Genomic DNA, 23100 nt, shown 5'->3' with positions numbered 1-23100 from the left:
GAGAATAAAACTCGTAAAAACAGTGTTTACGGAAATATGGTAAACCACAATAACATGAAACAATGATCAGGGAATGAATCATAAACTTTACCCAAAACTCAACTCTTGATATTAATACTTATTTTGTTATCATATCAAATTAGATATCACTACGAACTTTGATGCTCACAACATCCCATACTGAAGTCAACACCAATCATCTGTACTAATACCACCTTTGATATTTAACAACAAACTAAGTATTCTCAAAATCAGAAACTGAATCTAAACTACATTTCATCTTTTATCCGAAAACAAAATACTTAATAATCTTTCCTTGTAAGATGTCAAAAGCAATATAATAATTTAGATTGGAATCCTCGAACGACGGTGTGTTGCCGCCGGTGATCAGCCGCGGAGCAACACCGGTATGCCTAAGCATATCCAACTAAACAAAGGGGTACCCAAGGCACATATCGGCCTAGCAAGGTGTTATATCCTGTATAACACATAACTCACACTGGACCGCCGCCACGGCCTCTTACGCAACCATCCAATCTTAAAAACATTTTATTGAGAGGGGTCATAATACTCGACACCCTTAAAAACTTTTATTCCCCCATTTACTTGGGCAGAAAAACCAAAACAACGTCATCTTTCTCAAAATCCAAAACATTTGTAAATCCAATAAGTTGATAAGTAAAATCACTTAGCTATTCTGAACATAGAATAACAGAAGAATATTTGCATGATAATTCAGCGATATGTAAAACATTTATCGATTCTAAACTGAGAATAGGAAAAGCAATACTTGCATGATAAGATTTAAAATAAATATGACTTGAACAATAAGTGATGATAGGGATACTTGCATAACATAATTCGAAATAAACGTCACTTGAATGATAAGTAAAGTCAGGGGTACTTGCCTTTGAGATTTAGCAGTTAGTCACACTCGCAAAGACGCATCTATTCTGATGTTCTGTCTCAAAGCATCACCGCCTTTCTTCTACTAATTCTTTGGTCTACTGCTCATGCAGTGCTGCAACCCAATATTCCATACTGTTCAACTCTAGTCCTCATCCATGCCCTCTGGTTTTGATCGTCTTGAAAGACTCGCATCTATAATTAAAATATAGAACTTTAATCGTCTAAACGATAATCACTAGACGAACTACGCGTCAAAAGCCTATCGTCTACCCATACGATAGCCCGCACATAAAAGAAACAGTCCAACACAAGATTCTTATGACCCTCACATAAATATAACAGACAAACATAGGACCCTTGATCCACATACACACCTAATTCACATAACACATAAGCACATAACTCATATATCACATAATTCATATCACATATGACTCGGTTCATCAAAAGGGTCGACTCGATACGTTTAAAAGTGACATCTGGTCAAAAATATGACTTTTAGATAAATAAGCGACTCAGAACTAACTTGCAAAACAAGCGACATTTCGAAACAAAAGAATTTGGGTCTCGAAAGTATTTTTAATGAAAGCGGAATATTTTTCTGAGTCTGTACGCGTTCGTTTCGTATTAAACAGACGAACGGTTTATTTAATATGAATTTTTGAACATTTTTCGGAATTAAAACAGGTCTCTGAATCATTTAATAATAAAATTATAGGGTTCAAACACCCTAAAATAATTTTATAAGATTTATCGAGCCTGGAAAATAATTTAAAATAATATCTTAAAACTCGAAACTATTTTTCGGAATTTTTAAATCAAAAATAAATAATTAAATCTAATTAAATAATCAATTAAAATTAATTAATAACTAATTAAAATAATTAATCAATTAACTTTTAAATTAATTGACTAATTAAATAATTAATTATCAACTAAAATTAATTAACTAAATAATTTGGATTTATTTTTGAATTAAAATAAATTTTCAGAATTAAAATAATGATTTTTTTTAAAAATAGAAATGAATTTTTCAGAAATTAAAATAGGATTTTTGAATTATTTTTAAAATAGAAATTCAGAAACATGTTTTTAGAGAACTGATTTGGGGGCAAATGAATCAAAACCGGGTCGTGAAGATCCAATCGGGTCGGGTATGAAGGTCCATCGGTTTCTGGGAAATCCCCAGATTCCGACGACCGTCCCTGAACTCCGGCGGACTTCCGACGGCCATTACACACACAGAAGATCTCCGATTTTTCATCAAAATCACTCCAATTCCTTCGAACAACTCGAATGCAACACAGCAGTCACCAACCATCATAGGAGCCCAAAATCCGGCCACCATCACCATTAAAACCGGTGACGAGCTCGGATTTTTCCGGCCAACACCGAATTCATCCGATTCTACACCAAAATCAACGAACTAGGTACGAAAATGAAGCTTAAATCATCCCCAATTCATTACAATCGACAATAACTTTAAATCATCATCAAACAATTCAGAAAAACAAAATCAAAATCAAGGAAAAACAAGAACTCGGTTTAATCGTTCTTGGACTAAAACATTTCAACCAAACACTCAAATCGATTCTAAAGATCATTTTAAAGCTATTCGTAAACTCAGAATCAGTCAACAATCCTCCAAAATCAAAAATCGAAATTCAAGAATAAGCACCAAAAATCGATTTTCATGAATACTTACTCTCAGATTGTGATGTTGATATCAACAAAAAGGGCTTGAAACAAGGATCGTTTTGGTGTGTAGAGCGTTTGATTTGGTTTCCTGGTTAGTCCAAAATCATCAATCAAAGTTTGAGAAAGAATTTCACCCCCAAGAACAAGTTCTTGATTTTCTGAAATTTTTATAAAAAAACTGAATAAAATAATTAAATCTGTTGGTATTTATATTAACTGAAAAATAAATCCCCAAAAATCAAATAAGGGTGTTTTTATCTCCTAATTAAAATAATTAAGCCCCAAAATAATAATTATGGGGAATAATTTTAAAAGCGATAAAATATAAAATTTGTATCAAAATTTCCCAAAATTTGCGAATAATGCAAAGATGCAGAAATACCGGGTATTTGAAATACGATTGATTTTATAAAAATACAACATGAATTTTGTGGGATTTGACATCCCGAAAACACATAACCAGCATCACATTGGATCATATCGGATCCGAAAATACATTACTTAGCCGCTAAGTAACTATTAACGATACAATTTAATACCAGAATTGGATAATTATTAAAACCGAGCTTTTTATAAAACACTATATACGAAAATAACGTAAAAATATCCCGTCTCTCGAGAATACGGGTTTTATTGATTACCGAAATAACTATCGTATCGAAAATCTTGCGCCGGGCCGCGCACGGGTCAAACCGTAATCCGGATTGAAAAAGTCAAAACACGGAAAATGTCCGGAATTACCAAATTAGGTTAGGAAGGAGTTTTCGGAAGAGTTTCGGGTTGTAAAAACGCGAAAACGGTTGAAGTCGGATGATTCCCGGCTTTATAAAATAATTTTGGTAATTATTCAGAAAATATTTAATAATACATAAATCATTATAAAATCATATAACACTCCAAAAATTACCAGAAAAATATCACAATTATCTATATTTTATTCTGGACATATAAAAATTCAAATACTCAAATAATATCACGTATAAACACCCAAACATCAATTCCACTTATCAGATAATTCACCAAAATTCACATAAAATCACATAAATAATTCCAAATAATAATAATGATAATATTTGAAAATATGGGATATTACAATCTACCCACCTTATAAGGATTCCGTCCTCGGAATCAGCAAAAGAAAGCACTAAGGGTTTTCTAATCAACTTTGCATTTCCAAATAACCTCAATTTTCCATAATCTCAAATGAATCTTGTATTCCTTGTATAATAAAACTTTTACAGGAGCTTCACTGTGCACCACTGTTCCATTCACACCCTTTGACCAATTCTTCAATAGAATCACTTTTTACTGATCGCGAGAAAGAAAAATAGAGAGAAAGATAGAGAAAAGAAAATAAAGATAGATAAAGAGAGAAATAAAGAAACAGATTGACTTCGGTATATGCCACTAATATTTTAATCGCATTACAGTCCACTGTCGTCCTTGGTAATTCCATCACATCGCTTTACTTTGACTTGACCAAAATAACTCAGCTTAACTTGATTGGCATACCTTCGAATATTTGGAATGATAAATCATAGAAAAGAAAAGAATTTCATATCATAACAGGATAGAATCTGAATTGGAGAAAAAGTATTGTTGAAATGAAATAATAACTGAGAGATCAATATGATCAAACGAACTTGGTATTGCGTGTCCAAATTAAGACACTACTAAAGGTTGTTAACCTTCATGTATTCACAACACACACAAGTGATGGCGTCCCATCCAACTCCTATCACACAGACAGGTATACCTTGTGTCCCTTATATTTAAGGTTGTTCATCTCAGTCAGAATAAAAGAATATCAAAGGAATTCAAAATCAAATGAATAAAACTGAAAGGATTTCAAAGATGATAATTCTGAAGGAAATGAAATCCAGAGAACAAAATTCTGACACCAAATGAGCAAGTGGTGTCACATCACCAAGAAACCATCCACCAAATAAGAAAAGTGGAAGTTAAATTATCATAACTTGGCAGAGTTATCAAAACCTGAAAAATAGACTTCATGACAGCCTCTGACACATTTAAAACACAGTTATGATTGAAAATGAGTGTTAGGGAATATATCCTCTAACAGATATCCCTTTCTGAGAGAAGCCAAAAGAAATTATAGAAAGAGAAGGTATTGCCAAAGTCTTAATATTTATCTTGAATTTGAACTCTTCTGTTGACTCGTCATCCGATTCCAGATACTTCTTCATATTCTAAGGATATCGATAATATCCATCGTCGTCGAATCGTAGTCTCGGAAGATTCCACAATAGAAATTTGCAGCTTCCCGGAGTTCCATCCAGTTCAGCACAATCATCTCAAACAAATACGCCTTATCTTAACTTATTCGTTGGTACTATATTCAATAGTCCAACAGGAACTCGATATGAGCTCAAACGTCCTCACATAGCTATACACACTCTTACACACTCTCGTTTCTAGTTTACTATAACCTCAGCTCTGATACCAACCTGTCACGCCCCCAAATCCGGGGTCAAGGGATTTGGTCGTCACTATAAAACCTCAATCCAAAATAACCTGTTAAATCAAATAATAAATGCCAGCGGAAGATATTTATCATAAATGACCCCAACTAATCCAAGATCTTTTAAGGTTACAGTTCTAGAAACAAGATATCCAAATTCCACAATAATTTTTTTCACTTTCTTTTAAAACTCTTTTCAATAATTCTCAATATCCAAACTTAACCCGCTAGTATAACTTCGAAATGAAGTATACTAGGCCTAAATAAAATACACAACTATAATATAATATAATATAAACAACTTTTCATAATAAAACTTACACTAGTCCGCAAACCCTGGACCAACCACCTTCCAAAAGCTTCTTCTTTGCTTCCTCGAATTACGCAGCTAAACAGCGCAAGCTAATCCTCACTGGAGGTTAAATTTGAAAACAGGCAAGTATGAGCGGAAGAAATGCTCAGCAAGTTAATTATAACATATATAGGGTCGTTTTGATATAAAACCGACATCTGCATCAGCGCAGAACATTTAAAAATCATAATTGCTGAATCATAAAACTTTAGTTAAGGAACCCCAGAATTGATTCCTTAATTGTATTCAAAACCATTTTGATATTCTTGAGCGACATGCTTCAGCAATACTTTGAATCTTGACGAGAATAAAACTCGTAAAAACAGTGTTTACGGAAATATGGTAAACCACAATAACATGAAACAATGATCAGGGAATGAATCATAAACTTTACCCAAAACTCAACTCTTGATATTAATACTTATTTTGTTATCATATCAAATTAGATATCACTACGAACTTTGATGCTCACAACATCCCATACTGAAGTCAACACCAATCATCTGTACTAATACCACCTTTGATATTTAACAACAAACTAAGTATTCTCAAAATCAGAAACTGAATCTAAACTACATTTCATCTTTTATCCGAAAACAAAATACTTAATAATCTTTCCTTGTAAGATGTCAAAAGCAATATAATAATTTAGATTGGAATCCTCGAACGACGGTGTGTTGCCGCCGGTGATCAGCCGCGGAGCAACACCGGTATGCCTAAGCATATCCAACTAAACAAAGGGGTACCCAAGGCACATATCGGCCTAGCAAGGTGTTATATCCTGTATAACACATAACTCACACTGGACCGCCGCCACGGCCTCTTACGCAACCATCCAATCTTAAAAACATTTTATTGAGAGGGGTCATAATACTCGACACCCTTAAAAACTTTTATTCCCCCATTTACTTGGGCAGAAAAACCAAAACAACGTCATCTTTCTCAAAATCCAAAACATTTGTAAATCCAATAAGTTGATAAGTAAAATCACTTAGCTATTCTGAACATAGAATAACAGAAGAATATTTGCATGATAATTCAGCGATATGTAAAACATTTATCGATTCTAAACTGAGAATAGGAAAAGCAATACTTGCATGATAAGATTTAAAATAAATATGACTTGAACAATAAGTGATGATAGGGATACTTGCATAACATAATTCGAAATAAACGTCACTTGAATGATAAGTAAAGTCAGGGGTACTTGCCTTTGAGATTTAGCAGTTAGTCACACTCGCAAAGACGCATCTATTCTGATGTTCTGTCTCAAAGCATCACCGCCTTTCTTCTACTAATTCTTTGGTCTACTGCTCATGCAGTGCTGCAACCCAATATTCCATACTGTTCAACTCTAGTCCTCATCCATGCCCTCTGGTTTTGATCGTCTTGAAAGACTCGCATCTATAATTAAAATATAGAACTTTAATCGTCTAAACGATAATCACTAGACGAACTACGCGTCAAAAGCCTATCGTCTACCCATACGATAGCCCGCACATAAAAGAAACAGTCCAACACAAGATTCTTATGACCCTCACATAAATATAACAGACAAACATAGGACCCTTGATCCACATACACACCTAATTCACATAACACATAAGCACATAACTCATATATCACATAATTCATATCACATATGACTCGGTTCATCAAAAGGGTCGACTCGATACGTTTAAAAGTGACATCTGGTCAAAAATATGACTTTTAGATAAATAAGCGACTCAGAACTAACTTGCAAAACAAGCGACATTTCGAAACAAAAGAATTTGGGTCTCGAAAGTATTTTTAATGAAAGCGGAATATTTTTCTGAGTCTGTACGCGTTCGTTTCGTATTAAACAGACGAACGGTTTATTTAATATGAATTTTTGAACATTTTTCGGAATTAAAACAGGTCTCTGAATCATTTAATAATAAAATTATAGGGTTCAAACACCCTAAAATAATTTTATAAGATTTATCGAGCCTGGAAAATAATTTAAAATAATATCTTAAAACTCGAAACTATTTTTCGGAATTTTTAAATCAAAAATAAATAATTAAATCTAATTAAATAATCAATTAAAATTAATTAATAACTAATTAAAATAATTAATCAATTAACTTTTAAATTAATTGACTAATTAAATAATTAATTATCAACTAAAATTAATTAACTAAATAATTTGGATTTATTTTTGAATTAAAATAAATTTTCAGAATTAAAATAATGATTTTTTTTAAAAATAGAAATGAATTTTTCAGAAATTAAAATAGGATTTTTGAATTATTTTTAAAATAGAAATTCAGAAACATGTTTTTAGAGAACTGATTTGGGGGCAAATGAATCAAAACCGGGTCGTGAAGATCCAATCGGGTCGGGTATGAAGGTCCATCGGTTTCTGGGAAATCCCCAGATTCCGACGACCGTCCCTGAACTCCGGCGGACTTCCGACGGCCATTACACACACAGAAGATCTCCGATTTTTCATCAAAATCACTCCAATTCCTTCGAACAACTCGAATGCAACACAGCAGTCACCAACCATCATAGGAGCCCAAAATCCGGCCACCATCACCATTAAAACCGGTGACGAGCTCGGATTTTTCCGGCCAACACCGAATTCATCCGATTCTACACCAAAATCAACGAACTAGGTACGAAAATGAAGCTTAAATCATCCCCAATTCATTACAATCGACAATAACTTTAAATCATCATCAAACAATTCAGAAAAACAAAATCAAAATCAAGGAAAAACAAGAACTCGGTTTAATCGTTCTTGGACTAAAACATTTCAACCAAACACTCAAATCGATTCTAAAGATCATTTTAAAGCTATTCGTAAACTCAGAATCAGTCAACAATCCTCCAAAATCAAAAATCGAAATTCAAGAATAAGCACCAAAAATCGATTTTCATGAATACTTACTCTCAGATTGTGATGTTGATATCAACAAAAAGGGCTTGAAACAAGGATCGTTTTGGTGTGTAGAGCGTTTGATTTGGTTTCCTGGTTAGTCCAAAATCATCAATCAAAGTTTGAGAAAGAATTTCACCCCCAAGAACAAGTTCTTGATTTTCTGAAATTTTTATAAAAAAACTGAATAAAATAATTAAATCTGTTGGTATTTATATTAACTGAAAAATAAATCCCCAAAAATCAAATAAGGGTGTTTTTATCTCCTAATTAAAATAATTAAGCCCCAAAATAATAATTATGGGGAATAATTTTAAAAGCGATAAAATATAAAATTTGTATCAAAATTTCCCAAAATTTGCGAATAATGCAAAGATGCAGAAATACCGGGTATTTGAAATACGATTGATTTTATAAAAATACAACATGAATTTTGTGGGATTTGACATCCCGAAAACACATAACCAGCATCACATTGGATCATATCGGATCCGAAAATACATTACTTAGCCGCTAAGTAACTATTAACGATACAATTTAATACCAGAATTGGATAATTATTAAAACCGAGCTTTTTATAAAACACTATATACGAAAATAACGTAAAAATATCCCGTCTCTCGAGAATACGGGTTTTATTGATTACCGAAATAACTATCGTATCGAAAATCTTGCGCCGGGCCGCGCACGGGTCAAACCGTAATCCGGATTGAAAAAGTCAAAACACGGAAAATGTCCGGAATTACCAAATTAGGTTAGGAAGGAGTTTTCGGAAGAGTTTCGGGTTGTAAAAACGCGAAAACGGTTGAAGTCGGATGATTCCCGGCTTTATAAAATAATTTTGGTAATTATTCAGAAAATATTTAATAATACATAAATCATTATAAAATCATATAACACTCCAAAAATTACCAGAAAAATATCACAATTATCTATATTTTATTCTGGACATATAAAAATTCAAATACTCAAATAATATCACGTATAAACACCCAAACATCAATTCCACTTATCAGATAATTCACCAAAATTCACATAAAATCACATAAATAATTCCAAATAATAATAATGATAATATTTGAAAATATGGGATATTACATTGTTCCTGATGATCAGTCACGAAACAGCACCGGTATCCCGCAGCCATACCGTAAATATAGGTACTACCCGTATCCCGAAGACATACGGTACCTATAGGGCGCCATAAAAGGCATAACTAGCCTTGAAAGATATTACAGCTGGACCAATATCTCGATCACCTACGCTGTAACCAATAACCAGTAACCATTCCAATCTTAAAACCTTTTTATTGAAAAAGGAGCCGAATCCTTCGACATCCTAAATAATTTTATTCTCCCATTCACTTGGGCAGGAATACTCGCAACCAAATCACTTTTCTCAAAATCCAAAACATTTGTAAATCCGATAATTGGATAAGTAAAATCACTTAGCTACTCTCAACATAGAATAGCGGAAGAATACTTTCATAAACAGAATTATTTAATTCAACGATATGTAAAACATTTATCGATTCTAAACTGAGAATAGGGAAAGCAATACTTGCATCAAAAGATTTAAAATAAATATCACTTGAACAATAAGTGATGATAGAGATACTTGCCTTTGGGTTTTAGTGGTTAGTCACACTCGTAAAGACGCATCTATTCTGACATTCTGTCTCAAAACATCACCATCTTTCTTTTTAACACTCCATCAATATGTTGCTCCTGCGATTGCTAGAAGCCAGATATCCAATTCCATTCCATCTCATTCTTTATCCAACGTCTTGTCCTGATCAACTCGAACGATCTGCATCTATAATTAAAAGATACACTTTAATCGCCTAAATGATAATCACTCGATGAACTACGCGTCAAAATCCTATCATCTACCCATACGATAGCCCACACATAATTATAACAGACAATCACAGGACTCTTGATCCACATATGCACATAATTCACATAACACATAAGCACATAATTCATAGATCACATAATTTATATCACATAAGACTCGGTTCATCAAAAGGGTCGACTCAGTACGTTTAAAACAGAAATCGGGTCAAACATATGATTTTTCGATCAATAATCGACTCAGAATGATTCGTAAAACAAGCGACCTTTCAAAACAAAAGGATTTGGGTCTCGAAAGTATTTTTATTGAAAGCAGAATATTTTTCTGAGTCTATACGCGTTCGTTTTGTATTAAACGGACGAACGGTTGATTTATTATCAATTTTTGAACATTTTTCGGAATAAAAACAATCTCCGAATCATTTAATAATTAAATAATAGGGCTCGAACACCCGAAAATAATTTTATAAGAATTATTGAGCCTGAAAATAATTCAAAATAATATTTTAAAGCTCGAACTATTTTTCAGAATTTTTAAATCAATTTTAAATAAATAAATCTAATTAAATAATCAATTAAAATTAATTAATAATTAATTAAATTAATTAATCAATTAATATTTAAATTAATTGACTAATTAAATAATTAATTATCAACTAAAATTAATTAACTAAATAATTAAGATTTATTTTTAAATAAAAAAATTATTTTCAGAATTAAAAATATTGATTTTTGGAATTTAAAATAAATACAAACATTTTCTGAAAGTAATTATAAAAAGATAATACAATTTTTGTAAATAATAAAAACAGAAATCCAATTTTTAAATCTTCTGAAAAAGCCAGGGGCTGGTTTGTAAAAAGGACGAAAGAACGATGGCTAAACTGAAGTTTGCCATCGTCTTCCCCAGTTCTGCTCCGGGGGCCGGGGGCCGGCCGCCATTAACGGCGGCCACCAAGCTTTCCGGCAAGCCTAATAGTGAACCAAACCCAGTCAAAAACACGGGAAAATCTTCTACAACCCTGCAGGAATTCATCTGCTACAACTAATCATTCAAACCATTGACGAATCGACTGGAAAAGCCAACGGAAAACTCGCCGCCGTTGAAGCCCGATTTTCCGGCCAAACACCGATTTTACACAAACTAACACCAAATTTAATGAAATATATCTCAAAACAAAGCTCAGGTCACGAGTAATATACTGAAATCATTTAATCCAACCCAGGTTTAGCAGAAATAAAAACCCCAAATTCGGGTATAAACCCAAAAATTACGAATTTGAAAATTACCAAACCTCAATTGATTTTGATGCTCAAATCAGATAGAACAGATTGAGAGCTTCACAATGGATATTCATACTTGTGATTTGCTGTTCAATAACACCTTCAAAATTAACTTTGATTTTCAGAATTCTCCAAGAACACCAAGAACACATATTCAAGAAATTTTCAGAAAATCAAACCTTAATTTCTATATGATATTGAACTCTATTTTTGAAGTATAATATACCAAATCGACCAGAAAAACATGCTCTACAACATGGAAGCATCAAATTATATCAACAACATCAAGAACAAATTTTCATAATTTAATTACTAAATAATTCGAATATAAATAAATAAATAAGAAAATTACCATAATTTCTGGGAAGAAACTGATGATTGATTCAGAAAGAGGATTTCGAGAGCTTCGTTTTGATATGCTGCACGCCCGAATCAGAGTTTGATAACGCCTTCATTCGTGTGATTGATTCTCGGAAACGTTTCTGTTTCTCGGGTTTTTCTCTGTATTTACGGTATTTTAACTGGTTGCAAATGAATAAACAGAATAAACGAAATAAGAAATAGACTATTTATATTTATGGAATATTGGATCGTTCTGGATCGTTTTGGATCGTTAAATTAGTTGCTTAGCCGCTAAGTAACTATAAAAATGATACAATTCAATACCAGAATTGGATAATTATAAAAACCGGGCTTTTTATAAAACACTATATACGAAAATAACGTAAAAATATCCCGTCTCTCGAGAATACGGGTTTTATTGATTACCGAAATAACTATCGTATCGAAAATCTTGCGCCGGGCCGTGCACGAGTCAAACCGTAATCCCGATTGAAAAAGTCAAAACACGGAAAATGTCCGGAATTAGCAGATTAGGTTAGGAAGGAGTTTTCGGAAGAGTTTCGGGTTGTAAAAACGCAAAAACAGTTGAAGTCGGACGATTCCCGGCTTTATAAAATAATTTTGGTAATTATTTAGAAAATAATTAATAATTCATAAATCAATATAAAATCATCTAACAGTCCAAAAATTACCAGAAAAATATCACAATTATCTATATTTTATTGTGTACATATAAAAATTCAAATATTCAAATAATGTCAAATCTAAACACCCAAACATCAATTCCACTTATCAGATAATTCACCAAAATTCACATAAAAGTCAAATTAATAATTCCAAATAATAATAATAATAATATTTGAATATATGGGATATTACAATCTACCCCCTTATAAGGATTCCGTCCTCGGAATCAGCAGAAGAGAGCACTAAGGGTTTCCTAACCAACTTCCCAATCTTGCATATGCAACTTTTCTTAGAATTTCCAATAACACTGCAATTCTTTATACCACACAGTTACCACTGAAGCTTCACCTTGCAACATTGTTCCATCCACGTCCTTTGACCAATTCCTCAATAGAATCACTTTTACTGATCGCGAGAAAGAAGAATAGAGAGAAAGATAGAGAGAAGAAAAGAAAGAAAGATAGAGAGAGAAATAAAGAAACAGATTGACTTCGTTATACGCCACTGATATTCTAACCGCATCGCAGTCCACTGTTGCTCTTGGTAATCCTATCACATAACCCTGCTTTGACTTGACCAGGACAACTTAGCTTAACTTGATTGGCATACCTTCGAATATTTGAGATGATGAAATATAGAATTTCAAAGAGAAAAGAATTTGATACCATAACGGAACCAAAATCTGAATTTGAGAAAAAGTATTATTGAAATAAAAGAATAACTGAGAGATCAATATGATCAAATGAACTTGGTATTGCGTGTCCAAATTAAGACACTACAAAAGGTTGTTAACCTTCATGTATTCACAACACACACAAGTGATGGCGTCCCATTCAACTCCTATCGCACAGACAGGGATACCTTGTGTCCCCTATAGTTAGGGTTATTCATCTCATTCAGAATAAAAGAATATGAAAGAGATTGAAAATCAAATGAATAAAGCTGACAAGATTTCAAAGCTGATATTTCTGAAGGAAATGAAATCCAGAGAACAAAATTATGGCACCAAATGAGCAAATGGTGTCACATCATCAAGAAACTATCCACCAAATAAGAAAAGTGGAATTAATTATCATAACTTGACAGAGCTATCAAAACCTAAAAAATAGGCTTCATGACAGGCTCTGGCACATTTAAAACACAATTATGATTGAAAATGAGTGTTAGGGAATATATCCTCTAACAATTACTTCTTTTGAGAGAGGCCAAAAGAAATTATAGAAAGAGAAGGTATTGCCAAAGTCTTAATGCTTATCTTCTGTTTGAATTCTTCTGTTGACTCGTCATCCGATTCTCGACACTTCTTCATATTATAGGGATATCGATAATCTTCATCGTCGTCAAATCATAGTATCCTCGAAAGGTTCCACAATAGAAGTTTGTAGCTTCCCGGAGTTCCATCCAGCTCATCACAACCATCTCAAACGAATACACCTATCTTAACTTACTCATTGGTACTATATCCGATAGTTCAACAGGAACTCGATATGAGCTCAAACGTCCTCACATAGCTATACACACTCCTACACACTCTCGTTTCTAGTTTACTATAACCTCAGCTCTGATACCAACCTGTAACGCCCCCAAATCCGGGGTCAGAGGATTTGGTCGTCACTATGAAACCTCAATCCAAATTAACCTGTTTAATCAATAAACAAATGGCAGCGGAAGATATTTATCATCTATGACCATAAACTAATCCAAGATCTTTTAAGGTTACAGTTCTAGAAACAAGATATCCAAATTCCACAAATAAATTTTTTTCTCTTCCTTTTAAAACTCTTTTCAATAATTCTCAATCTCCAAACTTAACCCGCTAGTATACTTCGAAATGAAGTATACTAGGCCCAAATAAAATACACAACTATAATATAATATAATATAAACAACTTTATACAATAAAACTTACACTAGTCCGCAAACCCTGGACCAACCACCTTCCCAAAAGCTTCTTCTTTGCTTCCTCGAATTACGCAGCTAAACAGCGCAAGCTAATCCTCACTGGAGGTTAGATTTGAAAACAAGCAAGTATGAGCGAAAGAAATGCTCAGCAAGATAATTATAACATATATAGGGTCGTTTTGATATAAAACTGACATCTGCGTTAGAGCAGAACATTTAGAATAATAGTTGCTGAATCATAAAATTTTAGTTGAGGAATCCCAGATTTAATTCCTTAATTATATTGAAAACCATTTTGATATTTTTGAGGGAAATGCTTCAGCAATACTTTGAATCTTGACGAGAATAAAACTCATAAAACAGTGTTTACGGAAATATCGTAAACCACAATAACATGAAACAATGATCATGGAATAAATCATAAAGTTTACTCAAACCGAACTCTTGAAATCAATACTTACTTTGTTGTCATATCAAATTAGATATCAATACGAACTTTGATGCTCATAACACCCACACTGAAGTCAACATCAATCATCTATACTAATACCACCTTTGATATTTAACAACAACGTAAGTATCAGCATAAATCAGAAACTGAATTTTTTTGGAACACCCATACTGAAGTCAACATCAATCATCTATACTAATACCACCTTTGATATTTAACAACAACGTAAGTATCAACATAAATCAGAAACTTCCACCAGTATAGCTATAGGGATGGAACCAGAAATTTTTTTTGGAAGGCCAAAATATAGAACATGACTTTTGAAGCCAAATTTTTTTGAGACATTATGGATTTGCAAGAACCATATTGTGAATTTATGTGTATAAAACCTTAAAATGTGTAAGGTTTGTGAATATATCTGGGGCACATCAAATTATCTAATATATATATATATATATATGGAGTTACTCAAATGAGATCCCCAATTATATTGAGATATGAGATCTAATCTCAGCCCTTTATTTTATTTTTTTATAATTTTTTTTAATCCTTACCACACAATTATTGGTCCAATCCAACAGTTTTTTATCCCTCCCTCTCATCGACATCACCCCAACCCGTGCACTCTCCCTCCACCTCCACCACCACCTGACGCCGCTGCCGCTCCATCACTCATCGCCGGGCTTTTATATCTCTCTCCTTCCCCGTCCTCTCTCTCTCTCTCTCCATCTTCATACTTTCAAGGAATGAAAAAGAAGCAAAAAGTGCACTAAAAAAACTCAAAAGAAACTTAGGAAATGTGCTGCATTAGTAGCTCTTTTACCATGATGATTAATAGACAAAATCTAAGAAATGCGAACAAGACCACAAGTGTTGAACAAAAACAAGCACATCTCTATTAACATTTCATTCATGTCTCAATAGGTTGAACAAAGTTTATGATAAGCACCAAGACAGAAATTTTCCAACAACAAGGATAAAACAAAAATTATAAGGATACCAGAAATGAAGGTGGTCCTAATCGGTCCAAAGGCAAGACAAGAGGACGGAGGAGTGATCCAGGAGAATGGTGAGTGGATGATGTGGAGAATGTAGCTGACATGGACTTCTGATCAGTAAATACTAAATACTTTATTAATATTTGACGATTTTTTTTAAGTTGGTCGTTTTGAAAATTTTGATTGATGAGTACAGTATACTTTAGCTCAATTGCGTTTACTCTTAACCGTAAAAATATAAAAAGTTTACATGCATTTGGGTGAGTTATCCATCAAAAAGCCCTCCAATGTATATAATTACCTGAGTTCAAATTTTACTTGAGTGCGATTTTACTATTTTTAACATTCTACATCCTCAGTTCTTCAGCATTTTAAGTATCCAATATAAACATTTTTTTACATCCATTCAATTATATAAACATGGGCAAGTTAGCTCAGCTAGCCTGTACTCAGAATCCTTTACAGTTCCCGAATTGATCATTGTCTCTATTGTATCAAACTACACAGGGACGAATTTTAGGGGGGAATGGGGTGGCCATGGTCCCCTCAAAACCTCCCCACGAGCTTACATTGTTCCAATTATATATATATATAGGGAGTTGCTCAAATGAGAACCGTGAGATATGAGAACTATCTCAGCCCTCTATTTTAAATTTTTTATAAATTTCTTTTAATCCCCACCACACAATTATTGTTCCAACCCAAAAATTTCTTTATCAGTCCCTCTCATGAGTCCCTCTCATCAACACAACCCCAACCTGTGCTCTCTCTCTCCACCTCCACCACCCGATGCCGTCGCCGCTCCATCACTCATTTTCGGACTTTCATCTCTCTCTCTCTCTCTCTCTCTCTCTCTCTCTCTCTCTCTCCTTCCCCCTTCCCTCTATCTCTCCCCATCTTCATCCCCTACCTCCAGCACCATCCTCATCGCCGCCGACGTCTTTCACTTGAAAATTAACGACTACAAAGATATACATAGCCTCCGATTTATATTTTTGATCACAAAAATTCCACAAGCCTTTTATCATGTACGAATCTAATTTATTACAAAATTGCATTTTCTTTGTTGTGTATTAGTCTTTTTAATTTAATTGTGGTGATTTTGGCTTGTATTTGGCGATTCTTATGTAATTGGTGGTTTGTATATATGCTCGGTGTAGTGATATTGTGATGATTTTTTTTAAATGTGGTGTTCTTTAATTAAATTTGGTGGTTTTGGTAATGATATTGGTGATTGGAGTTAATGATGGAGTTAGTGGCCGGATCTGGTGGGTAGAGGAAGTGATCAATTGTGGTGATTTTTTTCTGCGACGGTGATTTTCTGTTTACCGGTGTTCAGATAGAGTGATTTTTGCTATTATGGTGGTGATTTCTTATTGTGGTGATTTTTCATTCTCTGGTGGTAAGTGATATTATATTTGACGGTGATGATTATTGGTGGTCGCCGGAAATGTTGGTCGCCTGAAATGGAGGTCGGCGGTGGTTGGAGGCGGCAAGTGGTGGAATTAGAAAGAATAGGGTGATAAAATATTTAAATATTAAAAAATTAATATGTGGTAAAGTATTAAATAATGTATAAGAATCAGTCGTTATGATTGAATCTCATATCTCACAATAAAACAGGTTCTCACTGGAGTAAGATCCTATATATATAAGCATAAAATGTGTATATTAATAATACTTTTTTTAGTTTTTGAGTTATTTATAATTTAATTTAGGGACTACAAATGTTACTAACTATTGGAGTACAATATTGCCAAGTTAATATGAAATTGAGTGAAAATAAAATATTAATATCAATGATGATTTGACAAGGTTAACAACTATTTTGGCAATCCATTGTTGGAGATGCTCCAAGATTTGTGAATTTATATGGGGATCATTAATTTATGGGAGGACGAAATACACTATCTAATCAATTTTTATACATAATTTGGAACATTGTAAGCTCATGAAGAGGTTTTGAGGGGACTATGGCCACCCATGCCCACCTTAAATCCGTCCATGTGTAACTTGATACAATAGAGAAAACAATCAATCCAGAAACTCTGAAGGATGCGGATTACAAATTAGCTGTAGCCTAGCTAACTTGCTCATGTTTGTATAATTTATTGAATGAATGTAAAATGTTGTATTGCATACTTAAAAAATAGAAGAGCGGAGGATGTAAAGTGTTCAAGAAACGCCGGTTATGATATGTAGTTAACCAGTCAAATACAATAAAGTAAAATTATACATTCAAGTGCTTCTTGATGATAACTCACATAGTGACGAACTCATGCACGCACGATGCTTAATGTAAAAAACTCTTTATGAACTTATGTAAACTTATTAGTTTTTTATACTAAGGAATTTTCACATGATAACTAGCATTGAGCTAAATCATTACGCCCTTTTTATATGACGCTTTAACTTTTACACACATTTCAATGTTCTTTAACTAGGTAGATAAAGTATATTTGCACAATTTTCTTTCTATGAATAAAAATAGATAAGTATTTTAATTCACAAAAACAATTTAAAAAATTATATTTCTAAATAAGCGGATTGAAATATGTGCAAAAATTAAAGCGTTATATAAAAAAATAGAGGTTGTATTACAACAAAATTTTGAGTAGAACTACCAACTTAAAAAAGTATTAACTGAAATGAATTAAGTAAAACTTTTACATTGGTTAAATCATTGGTGTCGCTAAAATCTTAACGTAAAAATGACGTATTGAAATAGAGTTTAGCAATGAATTCATTACTCAATTTTGTTTCATCTTCAATTAGAGGTCAACAACTAATTTTATTGTTTTAATTATTTAGATATTAAATTAATATAATTAAAAATTGAACATGCTCATTAATTTGTATGGTTATAAAAATATCATATTTTTAATTTAATTTTATTTAATCCAAGTTTAATACAAAAACTCCCGAATCGACTCCAAATCTAACTATGACTCCAACTCGGTCTGAAAATGCCGAACGATAAGGCCTAGTCACAATGAACCAAGGCCTACATATGTTTTTGGGATTTTAGGTATTTCCGATTATTACATGTCTCACTTGAATTTAGGTTTAGGTATAGCCTTGGCTTACCCTCTTATCCACCAAGGACGATAATCCATCACATTACATGATAATTGATCCACCAGACTACAAGGTAAGTGATTCCAAGCATACAACTTTAAATTGGAGAATTACCTCCAAAGTTTCTCAATGAGGACAACCCATTGAATACAGAAACAAAGCTCTCAATTAGAATAACCCATTTAATAATTAAAAGCTATATCAATAAAAAATAATCCTAAAAGAGAACAAATATATACCAAAAAACTTATATATCAGCATTCAACCAACATATTTCTATATCTATATCTACATCTACATCAACATCAAAAACTATCTACTTACAATTACATTCCTAACCTATCTAACTCACTAAAGTCGCATTCCCCAAGCAATTCTCCCCAGATGGATATGCTGCGAAACCATAAATAGTATCAGCTGAAGCAAAGTTGGTAGCATCACATAAAACTTCCACAAAAGCTCTAGCTTCGTCAATGACTTCATAGATCTTACCTTTGTGTTCCCTAGTCGCACAGCAATATGAGTTAATAATCAGTCTAAAAGCAATACAACCGAATATTTAGCACAAAGCTGAAATTAAAAAGTTATCTCTAGCCGCTATTGCTTTAAAACTTTTACAGTTGAATAAATTCTCTCTCATAATTTGCTCAACAGCTCGGATAATGACTAAAGTAGGGTGTCCTGTACCTTGATTAGGAACCATTGCTCTCAGCTCAACTAAATCAATAATTCGAAATAGGGTAATTCAAAGAGCTGTCAAGATAAGAAAAAAACCACTGTCAAGATAAGAAAAAAACCACTGATTAAGGCTTGGTTGTCGCTGCTAGAGTGAGAAGAAGAGAATCTATCTAAAACAACTTTACCAAATTAGCTAGGGTCGTGTCACATCAGAATATGTTTGTAGAGCCTTTCATATCAATTACAAAAATATATAAATAATAGTGTAGCGAAGCAATATATGAAACTTACCTTATTATGAACACTAAAAAATCCGGTAATTTGGAATGTGGCTCCTAACAAATAATCAATAACACTTCTGGATAGTCCTGCTAGAGTAGAAAGGGGTATCACCAGTAGCCGATTCAGGAATTTATCAAACATACAATTTGTTGTGAAAAACCCCATCCGAACAAAAGTCATCCCAATGATGCTTCCTGCTGTAGTAGCAGCTGTAAGTAAGAAATTTGGTGACACTCTTGACCAGAAAAAATACACTTATAAGCTTAAATTTGGACAAAAAAAATGATTAGAGCAGCTCCTAATTTATTCTACATCATCTGGATTCAAAGAGATGCAAAAAAGAGTAACCGTGAGAAAGATGAATTAAATATGTACATATCCACACACATGAGATAAGAAATCAGACCAGCCAAGTATGAAATAATTTCTAACAGTAACCACCTACTCACCTCTTCCAGTATAATACGATCCCATTTCATCGAGTGTAAAGTAGATTTGCCGTTACAAGATCCATATTCAACTCCTTCCGACTTGTTGGTAGAAGAACCAGCTCCAAAAGTCTTATCCTTGTTGTAATGCTTCCCTTTCTTTGAAGACTCCTCCTTTCCTTCATCCACCGACTCAACACCCTTGCCTTTCTCTGATCTGTTTAGTTGAGGATTCTTACCCTTCTTCTGTTTCGACTGCTTATTAGTTCTAATAGCATTTGGACCGCCAAAATATTTCAGGTGAATAGATATCTTATGTTCATAAAATAATAACTTTCCACACCAAATGCATTTATATTTAGCTGGCATAACATTTTTCCTGTACTCAGCTTCAACAATAGAATATGTAGTAATAACAAAATCATAATCTGAGAATTCATGAAGGGTTTTGCCTCTGTTGCCTCCATGACACACTAGCACCTTGTTGCTACCTCTTAAGTTAAATCGATCAATCTCATTTACCCATTGAATCACAACAACAAGAGGACATATCACAAGGGTAGCTTTAACTTCTGGCAACCCTGATCAAAATTTACAAGTATGTCTGCCATAATGGAATCCCCAAACAACAGGTATCCGAAGATCCCAATGGTAAAGTAGATTCCTGAACAAAGTACTAGAGAAATTCGAACAACTGAGGTCATATCTGATGCTTCCCTAAGCGCCCCTCTAATAATATGAACTGAAATTAAAAACATTTTCGTAAGTAATTTCCTCAGAAAATTAGTGTCATTTAAGAGTACTTGTTTCTATTAGTTGTAACTAACCATTGAAGTGAAAAGTGAATGCAGTGACGGTGACTGGAGATGCAGCGAAGAGGTTAAATAAGGAGGCTCGATTGTCCAACTGAGGTATGAGCTTTGGTGTATTTGTTTTGCCTTCTAAGAGTGCTGAGATTGCCATTCCTGAGCATATCCCCACAAACACCAATGCTAACAGAACTGATACTGCTGAACTAAACCTTAATGATTCTTTAAAACAAAAAACAAAGAACACGGATACAGGGATCACTAAACTGGAACATAGCTAATGTATGTACGAGAGAGGTCTACATTGATTATTTGTACTGACCTACTCGACGGAACAAAACTAGTGGTAGTGAAATGAATATTAGAGTGAACAAAAGAGCGAAAGCTCGAGTGTTTCCCCAGTGGATGCCAAACCATTCTTGCAGTACTCCCAAGTGAACTGGTCTGTCCGGCTGGTTTCCTGATAATACATGATTCTTGATGAGTAAATAGACTCTGTGAATATAACACGTGCAAGGTTACCTTAAAGTAAGTTGATTCCTACAAAATGTTCAAACCCTTGCGCTGCCATTTTAGCACTTCTTCCCTGATAAGATGTCGAACCAACATATCGTCAGAACCATCCAATACCTGGACAAGCATTATTTCTCTTGTCCAGTCTTATATACTTACTAATATGGGCATGCTCCGCAATCCAGACCAGCATCAATCAACTTTTTAGTTGTAACATTCTTATACATTTAATTAGTTGGAACATGCAAGATATCCTATGGCACTAATTAACCGCGACTAATAACATATAGCTTTGCAGTGATGCATTTAGAGCTCAGGAATGTAAAAGGCATCTGTTGATGTCATAACCGTTAAGTATTATCATGAACGGCCATGTACCTCTGGCATAAAAATTACAACATGATTTAGTGTCTGAGCATCAAATTTCGAACTGTTTAACTTTTATAGACCCAACACCTACAATATGCATGAAGCAATGCAGTTAATCTTAAGTGTATATTATCTTTCAGTGAACGTTCTACATAAATAAATCTATAAATTAAACTCTAACTTACAGATCGAGCAAAATCAATAACAGAAATCTGCATTCCTAAGAAGATCCCAAGATATGGAACATAATTAGCAGCCAGTATCATTCCTTTAATCCCATGATCCCCAAATTCAGCAGGAACCAACACACGTGCTGCACTCTGAAGACATGGATAAAATAACAGTTCAAATCATTAAGAAAATATAATATTTGGGACCCTGCACAGCCACCGAAAAACACAGCATCCCCCCACTAATGTTAGAACATCAATGTAATCTTCAGCTATAAGCTACACAAATAAAATCATTTATGCAAGTACGAAATGACAACAGTAAATTCTAATTTGAATAGGCTTTCCTCCAAAAATTCCGATTCAACATGAAATTCTAAAAAATTAATATCAATACAACACCTGTCTAGCAGTAACAATAACAAGGCCACCAGTATAGCTTATAAAGATCTGTAAACCCAACTTCTTTCAAGATTAACAATACATACACCAACTTTTAATCGAGTAGATTAGAAGTTAATCTTACCTAATCAAGCAAACCCAATTTTTTTAACACTAACAAAGCTCCAAAGACCTGTAAACAAAACTTTATTAAAATAAAAACATAAAATTTGAAAATAAATTCGAAATAAACTTACTTTTCTCACATAAATTGAGTACACCCAACTTCTTTCAAGATTATTTAGCACCAATCGAGCTCGATTTAGGAATTAATCCAGTTTAATTAAAGATTAGTACAAATAGGGGTATAATTAGGTTTAGAGAGAGTGATTGAGAAGAGAGGCAGTGAGAGACGAGGGAGAAGAGAGACTGAGAGAAGAGAGATGAGACAGTGAGAGAGAAGAGAGAAAAGAGAAAAGAGAATGAGAGAGAGAGGGGAGAACCGGAAAAACTGAGAATAAAATTT

The 23100-nt window shown here is 33.5% G+C and overlaps 1 long non-coding RNA gene across 1 annotated transcript; it reads right to left on the bottom strand.

Moving 5' to 3' along the window:
- Positions 1–19209: 19209 nt before the first annotated feature.
- On the bottom strand, positions 19210–23048 carry LOC141686922 (uncharacterized). The gene is made up of 8 exons (XR_012560855.1): positions 22720–23048; positions 22209–22343; positions 22033–22110; positions 21464–21727; positions 21160–21363; positions 20354–21074; positions 19914–20101; positions 19210–19447 (listed from the first exon to the last, which is right to left on the bottom strand). It is a non-coding gene; the product is annotated as an uncharacterized LOC141686922 (long non-coding RNA).
- Positions 23049–23100: the final 52 nt, after the last annotated feature.

This window comes from Apium graveolens, chromosome 9 (assembly GCF_009905375.1).
Source record: "Apium graveolens cultivar Ventura chromosome 9, ASM990537v1, whole genome shotgun sequence".
Classification (NCBI taxonomy): Eukaryota; Viridiplantae; Streptophyta; class Magnoliopsida; order Apiales; family Apiaceae; genus Apium; species Apium graveolens.
The sequence above is the reverse complement of the archived record's forward strand: the minus strand, read 5'-3'. Positions and strand labels throughout refer to the sequence as shown.